The 14,051-nt window shown below is 38.3% G+C and overlaps 1 pseudogene; it reads left to right on the plus strand.

Moving 5' to 3' along the window:
• The first annotated feature begins 5,148 nt into the window (after positions 1 to 5,148).
• On the plus strand, positions 5,149 to 6,046 carry LOC139041752 (olfactory receptor 4C6-like; annotated as a pseudogene).
• Positions 6,047 to 14,051: the final 8,005 nt, after the last annotated feature.

The following is a 14,051-nucleotide window of genomic DNA, read 5'->3' on the forward strand; positions in this document are numbered from 1 at the left end:
AGAAAATCAGGAATTTTATGTGTGTTTCTTTAAACTTGTAGCTCTTACTACTCAATTCCCAATTGAACTCCAGTCCACCTAAGCACATATGTTCAAGGAAGCTTGTGCCTTGTGCTAGTCAGGGTGAATAAGTTTTATGAGGCACACAACCAAACCAGGCATTATAATGTTTACTAAGCATTTAAGCTATAATTTAAGTTAATATTTCTATCACATTTTAATGTTTTTAAGTTTAAAAATTAAAATTTAAATTATAATGCTAGGAACTTAATATGTTTAATACAACAACTCTGCAAAAAGCACCTGAGATTTAGAGAGAATATATAACTTCTGGTTAATTACACCCCTGAAAGGTCCATAACAAAATCCAGTTTTTGTGATGTCAAAGTCCATATATTTCAACTCTGTAAACTATGTTTTTCTTTTCTTTCTTTAGGTCTTGCTCATGCTGATGTCATTCTTGTGCACTTTCTAAATTACAAGTTTATAAATTTAGAATTTTCTAAATTCTCATGTCAAGGACTATCTCCTTTCCTCATCTTTGAAAGCTATAGATCATACTATACTGATATTTTCTCTCCAGAACTTATACCGACATGCATTGTTTCATGAGTGCTCATTCTTTCTCCCTCTTTATAGGTAGGGTATTTCCTTGTATCCCACAGACTAAAGGATATGCTATTACATGAGAAATATGTACTATCTAGGTAATAATTAGATAATTGAAGAAATGTAATTTCTCACTTCTTTACATGAACAATCTCTTGAGTGATGGTATTTCACTGGAATACTGGAAAGAAAAAGATATTATTACAAAAAGGATCTGATGGGAATGATTCATACTCAACTGGAAGTCCAAGGTGTGGTTCAGCTCTTGGGTTTGGCTAAAGCATGTCTAGGAGTAGAAATGATAAAGATGAAAGATCGTAAATGGGATATTTGATCCTGAATGCCAAAGGAATAGCAGCCAGGCTCTGATAACAACGTTCTCTCATTTCCGGAGGCAGAGACTGGCACCAGCATTGCTTGGCCCCCATGGTTCAATGCAGTTTTCTTTGGCTGAATTCAATATCATGGATTTAATTAAATTTAATTCAATGACAAGAGTGTACATAGCACAGCATTAGAAATTTGGTGGAAAGAGAATAAATTAGCTATCCTTAAGCATCCACGTAAGGAGATAAAACCAACATAATTTTTTTTTTAAATTATAAGATAATTGATTTATTGCTGATATGCAACCTATTAAAATGTATGTAACAAATATTCAGGATGACAGTGGTGAAGGGAGCATTGGGGAGGAAGAGAGGTACGAAGGAGAAGTGGTAATGGATTTGTTGATATCAGACAACATAGACAGAGGTAGGAAAAAATCAGAAGCTTATAGGAATGGAAAATAATCAAGATGGATATTTGAATAGTACTCCCCAAACATTCTCCTGCCTGTTACTTCCTTTGATCTTCATGGAAGTGTTGTGAGGCAGGACATACGATTCTTAGAGGGGTTGTAGAACATAGTGGTTATGTGCATGAACCACCGTGCTGTTAACTCGATCCCATACACACCAAAAGGCTTTGAGCAACTTGCACAAGTTCTCCAAACCTTATGCACTGCTTCAAAAAATCAGGATAATACTCGTTCCCCTCTCATACGGCTTTTGTTAGAATTAGAAGAGAAAATCATGAAGCTCTTAAAACAGTACACTCAAATAATAACTACTTGAAACATATTGAATTTAATTTCTTTTGCATTGTTTTATTTTTGCAGGATTTGAAGGTTATATCATCAGTCAGTGGCCTGACTGAGATGGAGAACTAAAACTACTCATTCTAAATGCATGGCCTTTCCTACTATACTAAAGAGATTGAGATGTGTGTTCTGGGGGTAAGAGGCACGTTTGTCTGCAGTGGGAAGGAGAGATAAAATTATGAAGTTTGTTACATGGGAGAGGGTCTCAAATATCAGATTGAGAAGTTGAGAAGTGTACTAGTAGTCAAAAGAAATGTGTGATGAATTCACAGATTTTAAGACCGAAGGGCATTATTATCCTTCCTAGTGCATTTGGTTTTGGAATATTTTAAGTCATGAGATGGTTCAAAGGAAATCTTACTTGGAAGTGTAAGCATTTAATCTAGGTAAGAATCATGTTGCTGTGTTTGAAAGGGACAGAGTCCCTGATATGGCTTCTTTGAAACCCTAGCATTTTTCTCATTTATTACAACTGTCTCATTCTCCAGATGAGGAAACTGAGACCCAGAGTAGTGAGAGATGTAACAGCATCTCCTGGCAGTTAGAGGGAAACCTGGAATAAAGCCTAGTTACTTTGATATCTAAGAATGTGTTCCTTCTCCTTCATTAGTGCTATTAAAGAACTTTTGAAGTTCTTGGGCCGGAGGTGGGAGAGAGGGTTAGTCCATATGGTAGATTTGCAAAGAGTGTCTGGCAGCTGTAGACTTCACTTAGTAAGAAGGATAATTCTAAGAATGGGTCTTTGAATATTTAGGTGAGTCTTAGAGAATGCATAGTTTACATCCCCATTTGAAGCGATAGTCCCTAATATATTCTCACCAAGGGACAGACAGCCTCTGCTTAAGTACCCCTATGCTCCTGAAGCAGTTCTTTTACCATATCATTTGGTGGCAGCAACAATTGAGTTTAGCTAGTGTCCACAAAAATAATCCATAACCAATCTATAAATGAAAATTCGGGTGAGTTTATTCTGAGCTTAAATCTGAGGATTATAACCCGGGGCCTTTCTTCCCGAAGGAAGAAAGGGCATCAAAGAAGTGGGGTGCACAGAGTGGTTATATACTCCCAAAGAGGATGTTTTACATAGGATTGAAATGTCCCTTTTACCATAGTCGCAAGGCTGCTCTGTCGGTACAGCGATTGATGGACACAGCAGGTAGGCCTTCTGTCTCACTGAACACAGCAGGGTGGCAGTCTGTTGTCTCCAGATGACTGGTCACAGGTGAGCTGGGTGGTCAAAGGTGAGTGGAGCAATCAGTTCCTAGCCTCAGGAAAGATGCTTATCCCTAAGGGAATGCCAATGTGGGGGGAAGTTGCACCTTTATGTCAAGGGCCTTTGTTCTGGCCTTAGGACATGTCTAAGTAGATATACAATGCGTGCTCAACAGCCACAGTTAGGCCCTTTTGGAGAAAACAAAGTCAGGCCAAATTAGGTTTATACCAAATGGCTTCCTCATATACTCCAATATATCCTATTGCTTGCCATTTTTATTTGTCACTAGTGAAGCCACTGTTCACATCTTCAGTGGTATAGTGTAATGGGTAAAAACTCGTGTTATGAAATGAGATTACCTGGATTCCTAATCCCCAATCATTTTAGATGAGATGTTTAATGTCTCCAAGTCTCAGTTTCCTCATCCTCAAGATAGCATTTGTGATAGTACATATCTCATGTGATATGAAAAATAAATGCAATCATGCATGCAACATACCTAGCACCTTGATGGTACACAGTGTAAACTAACTGAGTTGTTTTATTGATATTTTCACTATTCTTTAGAATTATTTGTTTCATCTGTGAACACCCTTTCACAAGGAAAAATGGAATAAAGGATTTACTCTGAGTCAGACTCATGTGCAGAGACTGTGTCAGCTAAGTTGGATCTGGGTCTTCCTGGAGCAAAGAGACTTAAGGTTTCATTTTCTTTAATCAGCATATATGAAAAATGATAGAACCTTGGAAGCTTAGTTAATGATTGTAACTTCTAGTTTCAGATTGGATTTCATATATGTGTATATATAACTGGAACATCCTCTTTATTGTGGAATTGTTCTTGAATTTTATTGTAGAGTTGTTTAGTGAAACAACCACAGAAAGCATAAATATATCTCAAGGGATTGTTATAAAAATGAAATTGTCATGAGTCACAGTGTCTCTTTCATATTGAACAATGATATTGTCAACCGAGAAGTAATATAGTTTGTTATTGCTATTGAATCTGAGCCAGAAAAAGCTAGATTTGAATTTGGCTTCAATGTTTACTAGTAGTGAGAACTTAGTGTCATTTTTTTCATTCCTTTAAGCCTCAGGATCTTATCTCTAAAATAAAGAAAATGTTTCATAGGATAATCCACTGGCTGAGACAGTAGGGAGTTACTAAATATTAGCAATATGTAATGATAATAATAATCCAGCTTAAGAAGGAAGAGGAATAGATGGAAAGAGTATAGTTGTTAGTAAATGGAGAGTCCTTGGGACATGACCTGTCTTACAGGATCTTCAACTGGCAGGTGCTCAACAAGTATGTGGACTACATTAATGAGAATTTACTCAAAATGCCCCAGGTTCTTGGTTCTTGGGTGTGCCCAGTGATAAGTGGAGGTAGGCTTCCTAGCCTGAGGTTTCCAGAAAGCAGAGGGTAAGAGAAGGGCTTGTGTGTAGGTACTTTATTTTGGAAAACATACGGGAGGCAGTAAATGGGGAGAGTGACAAAGGGGAGGAAAGAAAGTTAATCCAAGATTGTGTTAAGCTGATCATCATTTATCCACTGGCTTCTATCTACTAATGATCTAAGGTTTCCTTAAGGTAGGTTAATTCCTTCATCTTTCCAGGTGTATGTACACATCAGAATCTAATGAAGCAGGGTCTTCTAAGTGTCTAAGGCAGCAAGTATCAGGAGAGAAAGCAAGAGACACACTGGTGTGAAGAGGTGTTGTGAGGGGATCGGTAGGATTAAGTTGTTGTCAGGCTATAATTGTTAGCAGCTGGTTGCTGTATCAATGGCTGGAGAAAAAGGTAGGTTAAATGGGTGTGATAGGGGCCAGCCTGGTGGCATAGTGGTTAAGTTCATGTGCTCCACTTTGGTGGCCTGAGGTTTACAGGTTCAGATCCTGGGCACAGACCTAGCAATGCTTTTCAAGCCACCCTGTGGCGATATCCCACATAACGTAGAGGAAGATCAGCACAGATGTCAGCTCCGCAACAATCTTCCTCAAACAAAAAGAGGAAGATTGGCAACAGATATTAGCTCAGGGCCAATCTTCCTCACACAAACAAAAAAAGAGGTGTGACAAAGAGTGCAAAAATGTGCAATACACTCAGTGACTACTAATTAAATATATGATTCTTCTGTAGATTTTCAAGCTCAGAACAATGTGCTTGTATAAGCCCACAATAAATGGAGAATCCTAATAATGTGACAGAATTCATTCTTTTGCACATTACAAAGAATCCAGAGCTGCAGAATATACTCTGTTGTGCTTCTCATCATGTGTGTGTCCACAGTTTTGGAAAACCTATACATTCTGGTCACCATGGTCACAAGTCAGAGTCTGAGATCACCTATGAATTTTTCCTTACGTCCTTGTCCCTCATGGATGCCACCTCCTCTTCTGTCATTGCCCCCAAAATGATTGTAGACTCCTTCTCTGAGGGCACTACCATCTCCCTCAAAGGCTGCATGGCCCAGCTCTTTGCAGAGCATTTATTTGGTGGTGTGGGGATTACCCTTCTCATTGTGATGACCTGTGACCACTATGTGGCCATCTGTAGGCCCCTGCACTACATGACCATCATTAGCTCTCGGGTGTGCTACCTGCTCCTGGGAGGGGCCTTGGTAGGATGATCCATGCACTGAGAGATACAGCTTTTCTTCATGTACCAAATAAACTCTGCAGCCTCAATGTCATTGATCAGTTTATGTGGGATTTGTTTCCATTACTGAAACTGGCCTGCATAAACACCCACATCCTAAGCCTCTTAGTCATCCTCAACAGTGGGGTGATGTGTGAGACCATCTTCCTTGTCCTCATCACATCCTATGTGGTCATCCTCTGCCCCCTGGATTCTTGCAGTTCTAAATGGTGGCATAAAGTTCTCTCCACCTGTGGCTCCCACCTCACAGTGGTTGCCTTGTTCTTGTGTTGTGCATTGTCATGTACATGAGGCCTGTGGCCCCTTACCCCATAGAAAAGACAATGGCTGAGTCCATTTCCATCATCATGCCTGAGTTAAATCCTTGGATCTATACCTTGAGGAACACAGAGATGAAAAATTTCATGAGAAACTGTAGATAAAACGAGGGACCCTGGGCAGTCACTAGCTTATATGCTAAGGACAAAGCTTTCCAACAAGGGCAATGAGGTCTTACTCTCCACATTCATTCAACCCATTGGTCACACAGCTGCCAGGAGCATGTTTTAAGCATGAAAATCAGGTTAAGATACAACAGTCAGGTGGCTGCCCACCTCTCCAGTGCATTTTGTACTCCATCTTTTTCTCACAAGGCTCTAGCCACTCTCTCTCTCTTTAAACTGTCTTTTGAATAATTCAAGCCTTCCCAGCTTTTGTTCTTTCTCTGATCACTGCTGGAATTCTCTTTCCCAGAGATTTTGCTTGGCTGGCTCCACTTCAACTTTTCCATTTTCTGATGAACTCCCACCTCCTTAGACAAGTCCTTCCTCTTGACTGTTTTTAATCATCCCCTCAGTTATTCTCTAGTCCTTCAACCAGTTATATCCGTAATATCAATGATCACAAAATGTACTTTAATAAATTATTTCTTGACTTTTATTTTGTCTATTTTCCTTACAGGATTATAATTCCTGTAAGGGCAAAGATTGTGTTTATTCACTCATGCTGTTGGTGGAATGCTGCCAGTGATCTAGTAGTCACTTATAAATATTGTTGAATGAATATAAGTTTAAAAGAGACTTTTTTATATTTGGAATTTCATAGGTTGGGTAACAAGGTAGGGGAGAATAAATAGATAGAAACGATTTAGGAGGTAAAATTTTGCCGTTTGCTGTCAAAATTCTACTTGGAAGCACGTACAATCTAAGATAAGTAATTTGCTGTTTAATATGGAGGCCCCCATTTTACCAAAATTGTCCACTATCTTTTTTATCCTTTTGTGAAGCAGAATAAGAATTTATCATGCTGGAGTCAAGATACTTTAGAAGCTGGTGTCTATATCTTGACATTATATATTCTTTGTAAAAAAAGAGCAACTCTATAGATCTATGTTTTTTTAACTGTGGGAGAATGGTTCTCGCTGTTACATTATGGATATGGATTTCTAAATCCAAATGGTATTTACTTCCTCCCAGATCCATGATTCTTGCTGTTACATTATAGATTTTGGTTTCTGAATCCAAAGGATATTTATTTTCTCCCCGATCCTTTTGTTGCTGTGACTAGAGAGACACTAATGCCTTTTTAAACTGCCTCCCTTGACTAGGTATATGGGAAGCCTAAGGTCGTGGCACGATTCAACATTCTGTTATGGTTTTCTTATTTTTAAAAATATGATATATATTATGGTAATAATTAAAATATTAGCTACAGTATTTCAAACTATTTAAATCAATATTTTTATTTATTTATTTACCTACAGGGAAAGATTCACCCTGACCTAACATCTGTTGCCAGTATTCCTCTTTTTTTTTCCTCTCCAGAGCCCCCATGTATGGTTGCATATCCTAGTTGTAAATTGTTCTAGTTCTTCTATGTTGGCCACCACCACAGCAGAGCAGCTGAGAGAGGGGTAGTGTGGTTCCACAACCGGGAAACAAGCCTGGGCTGCTGAAGTGGTGAGCACTGAATGTTAACCACGAGGCCACCAGGGCTGGCTCCAATATCTTTACTTTTAAATGAAAAATGTATATGTGCAATATAAATCTAGCATTAATTACCACCAGCTGTTTTCATTAAGTATGAGGATCATTTATTCATTGAAAAATATTTGCTGAGTTTTACAAAGTGTCAGATACTGTTCTAGGATCTGGGTATACAGTGATGACTAAGAAAATAAGCTTCCCTTTTGTCCTGTAGCTTACATTCTAATGCAGAAGATAAACAATATATAAAAATGGAAATAAAGTCATAGAGTGATAACTGATTCTCAGAAAATCGTCATAGAGGGGTGCATGTGTGACAAGGTAACTCTAGTTAGGTGACATGGAGACTTCTCTGAGAAGAGATTTCTGAATGATGAGATAGAATGATCCTCAGCATATCAAGAGAAAGGAGATCTAAGGCAAAAGAGAAAAGCTTGTGTAGAAACACTAAGGCAGGATGTAGTCTCAAGTGAAGAAGGTCAGGGTAATCAGTGCATGGTGGACTGGGGCAACGCGGTCCAAGTAGAGATGTGGAAGATAGGCAGGGTCTTGATCAGGGAACGCTATATTTTTAAACACTCAAGTTCCAAAAGAACATGGACTTCAAAATGACTCTATTAATATAATAATTAGAAATCAAATCCTTCATGAACTTTTAGATGACAGAGCAATTTGGTATCAAAATCCCTGACATAACTTCCATTTATCTTTTGCTATGTTGATATTAGTAGAACACAATGTTTACTGCCTGCTTACACTAATTTATAATTAAAATTCTGAATTCACGCCACAATTCTTCACCCGCCCTCATGTCAAAGAAGAGGAAAACATCTACGACAGTGTAATAACATTGATCTCTGTAAGAAGTTTCCAATGATTCTTTTGTATTTTAATTATAGAGTTAAAGAACTAGAAGGATCATAATGAGATCCCTAATCTTAAATATTTGTAATATTTTGGGTAACTTTCCTAGTGTCAAAGCAGGTCCAGAACCTACATCTTCCATTGCATAGGGAAGAGCTGTTCTGATAATCCATGGTGAAATTATAACCTGTCAGCTAGATTCCACAAATTTCTTCTGTGGCAAGAACCTCAGTTCTACTAGGGCAGTATGTCAAGCAAATGGCTTTCACAGGTTGGTGCATTATTTCTTTTGCACTCTTGTACTAAGTTGATTACTAGAATGGTGTTTACATGCTGATTTTGGGAGACACTGAACAAGTTCAAGACATGGGCTATAAATGGCCCCTTGTTAACCCTTGGCTTGGGCCAGGGGTGTAGGCCATTCTCAGCTCACATTTATGCATGGTCTCACTGCACTGCAAAATCTATAGCACTGACGATGGTGGAGGTGGTGGCAGGCATTCTATATTCTGTCTTCCCTCCTGCTAACACCCAAGGAAGTCACTAGGGCCCTTCCCCAGGCTCTATGCCATGTGTCAGACTGTTCTTCACAGGTGAATATACTTATCTCCTTCAAGGTCTTTTAAAACCTTTGCTCCTCAATCCCAACTGGCCATTCTGATTAATGCTGTCTCTTGCCTCCCCTGGATATGGTAGCATTGTACTCTCCGGTCATAAACCACGTGTAATGAGGGGCCTAACTTGCATGAAAAGGACCACTTTTCTTTGTCTGGGCTCAGGTCTTTCATCTCTTCTCCAAGCTGGTGGTGGTGTGTGGAAGGCAGGGCTGTGGGACATCAGATTCCTGAAATGCCTTGATTATGGCCTAAAGAGGTCATGGGAAGACATGATAGGAAGGTAACTAGTTTTAAACTTATAGTACAAAATTCCAATCAATTTAACATGACTGGGAAATGAATTATGGTTCATATCTTCTTGCAAACTCTTCTCATCAGATTTGTATTTGCTCTCATTATCAAAGAAACGTTGAGAGAGATTGGAAGACAGTATTCACAGACGGTCTGAGAAATGATGCAGCATCATTAGTTATGATGTAAAACAACATTAAATAGATGGTATCAAAGAAGATCAGAGGCATTTTTCCAACATATAAAGGTTCTGAATTGAACAAGAAGAGATGGTTTCTGGACCTGGACAGGAAGAGAGATGCTTGGACACTGGGAAGAATCTTGCTGTGCTCTGACTGGACAATAAACAAATATCTAAATACCTGCTCTCTACCTGTGATCCTAAATCTCCACTAATAAAGCACTATATCTTACACTGAGTCATGAATTTTGTAATATACTCACTACTCATGTTGTTTATAATTATTAATTCTTTTTACATCAAACTATTTGTATAGTTAGAGCTTCTGTAAAAAATATTTGGGTGGTTCTGCACACCCTAGGGAGGGGACTTGCTTTTAGAGACATCAATTTTGTGATGAATTAATAACACCTTCCCGCAATGACAAAGCATATTTTCATGGAAATTGATAAACTAGTTCTAAAGTTTATATGGATGTGTTCCTGAGTTTCAGTAGCGTTGGTAATATCAACAAAGTGAGAAGAACAGAGATAGATGATTGTATCTACTAGATGTCAGAACATAACATAAAGCTCTGGTTTGTAAACATTTTGTTATATGCCCAGGAATAAAGAATTCTAAAGAACAGAAGAAACGGCCTAGACATAGAATCATCTATCTTTAGAGATATAGTATAAATTTTATAATTTGATAAATGATGAAGGTGAAATTTTAAATCTGTGGAGAAGAATGGATTATTGGATAAATTCCAGAAGGACAAATTGCTGTTTATCTCCCTCGTGCTCATCCCCCCATTTCACACATTTCTTTGTGCCTGTCTCTGTCTCTGTCCTTCTCTCTCTTTTCCGATTTGTAAACTTTTTTGAATTCACCAAACTTTTGCACAAATAACGTGCTTGTTATATTATCTGTTGCACTCCATCTTCACACTATTATTTTAGTGTTATCCCTCTCATTTCCTCTAATGGAAGCAAATAATAAAGGATTAAGCAAAGCAGGGCATGGAATAAAGTACAAGATGCTAAGTGTGGTCTAAAGTAGGAACCAGGGTTCCAGGACTCATTCCTGGAGTCCTGCTGCTGACTCATATTTTAATAATATCATCCCCTCCAGGAATGTGATCCATCTCAGATGGTGCTTCTGGGTCAGGAAATCATCTAAAATTTCAATAGAAAACAGAAAATAACCCTCCACCCCCCAAAAAGAAGATAACCCTTGTCCTTTAATACTGTAGGCAATTGAAGTGAAGGTGCTTTGGGCCTTCATTTTCTGATGAGTCACTTCACTTCTGCTTATTTCTGTGAGGGTGATAGACATAAAAATAGGTTGGATACAAGAGTGTATAGACCAACAGATTCCTCGGTATGGATCCTCTCTGAAGGGACCTTATGAGCTTACATTCAAGTTTTCCCTCATGCTTCCCTCCCAATGCCATGTTCCATCAAAGAGACCTGACATTCCTTGTTTTCAAAAAAAGAGAAAGTAAAAAATCCTTTATAATGAGAAATTGTGCTTTTGGTTTTAAACTCATGGCATATCAAGATCAGGTACTGAGAGGAAAAAATAACATTTTAGATTAATCTGTACATCTTTGTACATTTATAAATAAAACTTTTTATTCATTAACAAGCACTTATTGCTACTCTAGTCCCCCAAAATTCCATGTCCTTATGGATTGATGCTGTGCCTGATTCCAGCATTAGGCTCATGGATTTAAGGCATTTACTCAAAACCTGCCCAGAGACACTACATTCCATCTGAGTACCCACAGTGTTCTTCTCCTGAATATGAAGGGAAATGAAAGCATCTTCAAATAGAAACCCAGGAGCAGTTCAAAAGGAGAAAAACTTAGAAAAACCTCTAATTGGTTGGGGACAAACACTTGAGTAAGTCAAACCACAGATAACTGTGTCTTGGAAAGTCATACTGATGGGAAATTACCAAATCCTGAGGGGGAACTGAGAGGCAATTCTACAGGCTCATGACCTCTCAGAGAAACCTCTTTAAATTCCAGTTGGAAATCAAGGAGGAAACTCTTGCTTTTTTTTTTTTTTTTCCCTGAGACTGTGTTGGAGACAGTACTTGAGAAGGAGTGGGCAACATTCTCTACCTCATCTGCCAGAGATGCTCTTCCTCTCTCCTTTAGATGTATAACTAAGAGTTGGAAACGTATGTCATGCTTTGGCCAGCCACTGAATTCACTGTTCTCCCTTAAGAATAGAAGATTGTCATCACCAGAATTTTCAAGGAACTAACACATGGTGAGATTTGTAATTCACATTTCTGCATTTGCAGAGAGGATTTTAAATTGTGATATTGTACGTAAAAGTATGGGTGCTGTGGTGTGGGCTATCAAGTTTAATACAACGCATGGGTCTGTCACTCAGCTGTGTACACCTGAGCTAGTACATAACATTTCTGGCCTCATAATCTTCATTTTTAATGGGAATTATAATATTATCAAGTTCAAAGGATTTGGAAACTTAAATCAATACATGCAGAGTCAATAGGACAGAACTTGACACATAATATGTGCTCCACGAATAACAGCTATTAGAAGGTAAACTTTTTTGGAGGAGTTAGGAGTCCCTATTATTTCAAGTCTAATTAAATTAGACCTATCTTCAGTTTTTCATCTCCGAATTAAATATAAATAACTATGAAATGCAATGGGTGCACATTTTTGTCTTTGCTCCCCAATAGTATTTCATTTATTCTTTCTATATATATTCTAACTTATCATTCATCCTCTGATGCTATACCCTTCCTGATGTTTTATATTAAAAAGTGGGATTTTTTGAGGCTGTATACAGAATACTGAGATAGGAGCATGGTAATTCAAGTGCTGTTTACCTTTACAGAGCTATTGATATATAGTATAGCAGTTAATATTCCCACCACAAAGCCCCAACAAATGGCACAGGGAAGGACATTCAAGGTAAGAAAGAGTGACTTAAGTCACAGACCAGAGTCTTCTAATTTTATTTTATTTTATTTATTTTAAAGATTGGCACCTGGGCTAACAATTGTTGCCAATCTTCCTTTTTTTTTTTTTTTTTAAGGATTGGCACCTGGGCTAACAACTGTTGCCAATCTTTTTTTTTTTCTGCTTTATTTCCCAAACCCCCCACCCCGTACATAGTTGTATATCTTAGTTGCAGGTCCTTCTAGTTGTGGGATGTGGGACGCCGCCTCAACGTGGCCTGACGAGCGGTGCCACGTCTATGCCCAGGATCCGAACCCTGGGCAGCCACAGTGGAGCTCACGAACTTAACCACTCGGCCACGGAGCCGGCCCCGAGTCTTCTAAATTTAAATGCTGGTTAAAGTCAACTTAATTTTCTCTGAGAATATTCGATGTCATAGATGGTCTTAGATATCTATATCCGAATTGTTCAGAATATTTGAATGGCCAAAATTCTGGCCTGGTTTAGTGCTGGTTGTTGGGGCTTTACCTCTCTCTTAAGATGAGCTAAATTGCTAGGAGGACAGGCAGGAGAAGATCAGGCATCTGTCAGGAGTGACACAAGTGGAAACAGAGAAAGGTTATTTTTTCCACTAATTCCAGATATAGTAAGAGTATAAAACTTAAGATATTTAGGGATATCAGCGAGTAATATTGAGGGGAGAGAAGCTGATGTGAAAACTGAAGAGAACATATTTTCCAGATTGTCGTGGAAATGAACATGTTTAGATAGATAAAGAAAAAAACTCTTTTATTGCACAGTTAAATAATAATCCTAGATCTAAAATAGCATACACTGAATAACTTAACAAGGAGAGTAATTAAGAATGGCATTTTAGGGCCGGCCCCTGGCTGAGTGGTTAAATTCATGTGCTCCACTTCAGTGGCCCAGGGTTTTGCTGGTTCAGATCCTGGGCATGGACCTGGCACCACTCATCAAGCCATGCTGAGGCGGCATCCCACACAGCAGAACTAGAAGGACCTACAACTTCAATATACAGCTATGTCCTTGGGGGCTTTGGGGAGAAGAAGAGAAATAGATTGACAGCAGGTGGCTCAGGGCCAGTCTTAAAAAAAAAAAAGTAAAACTAAAACCATAAAATGGCTGATTTATGTATAAAAAAAGAAAGAATGAGATTTTAATGTATTCTTTTAATTTTTAATAAATATATTTATTTATGAAACTATATGCAGATGTGACTGTTATGTGGAGATAGGTACATATAAATGCATCTAAAATTTACTTCTTGAAATATAACTACAAAACACTAGTTAATAATCTTACAACTAATTCCTCATATAGGTTTGAATGTTATACATACTTCAAAGTTGAAATTTCTATTATTTTCAGAAGGATAGATACTAGAATTACTTTGTTACCAAAATGAATAGGAAGGAAATAGTGGACATTGTGGATATTAGGGAGACAAAATTCCCAAGGTCACAGCCCCACAGGATGGCCCAGAGCCCATAGTTCAGGCCGTGAGGAGTCCTGAACAATCTTTGCTGCAGCTTCAGCATATTAAAGAGTAAGCTATCAAGAGAG

The sequence above is a fragment of the Equus asinus genome, chromosome 23, assembly GCF_041296235.1.
Source record: "Equus asinus isolate D_3611 breed Donkey chromosome 23, EquAss-T2T_v2, whole genome shotgun sequence".
In the NCBI taxonomy this organism is placed as follows: domain Eukaryota; kingdom Metazoa; phylum Chordata; class Mammalia; order Perissodactyla; family Equidae; genus Equus; species Equus asinus.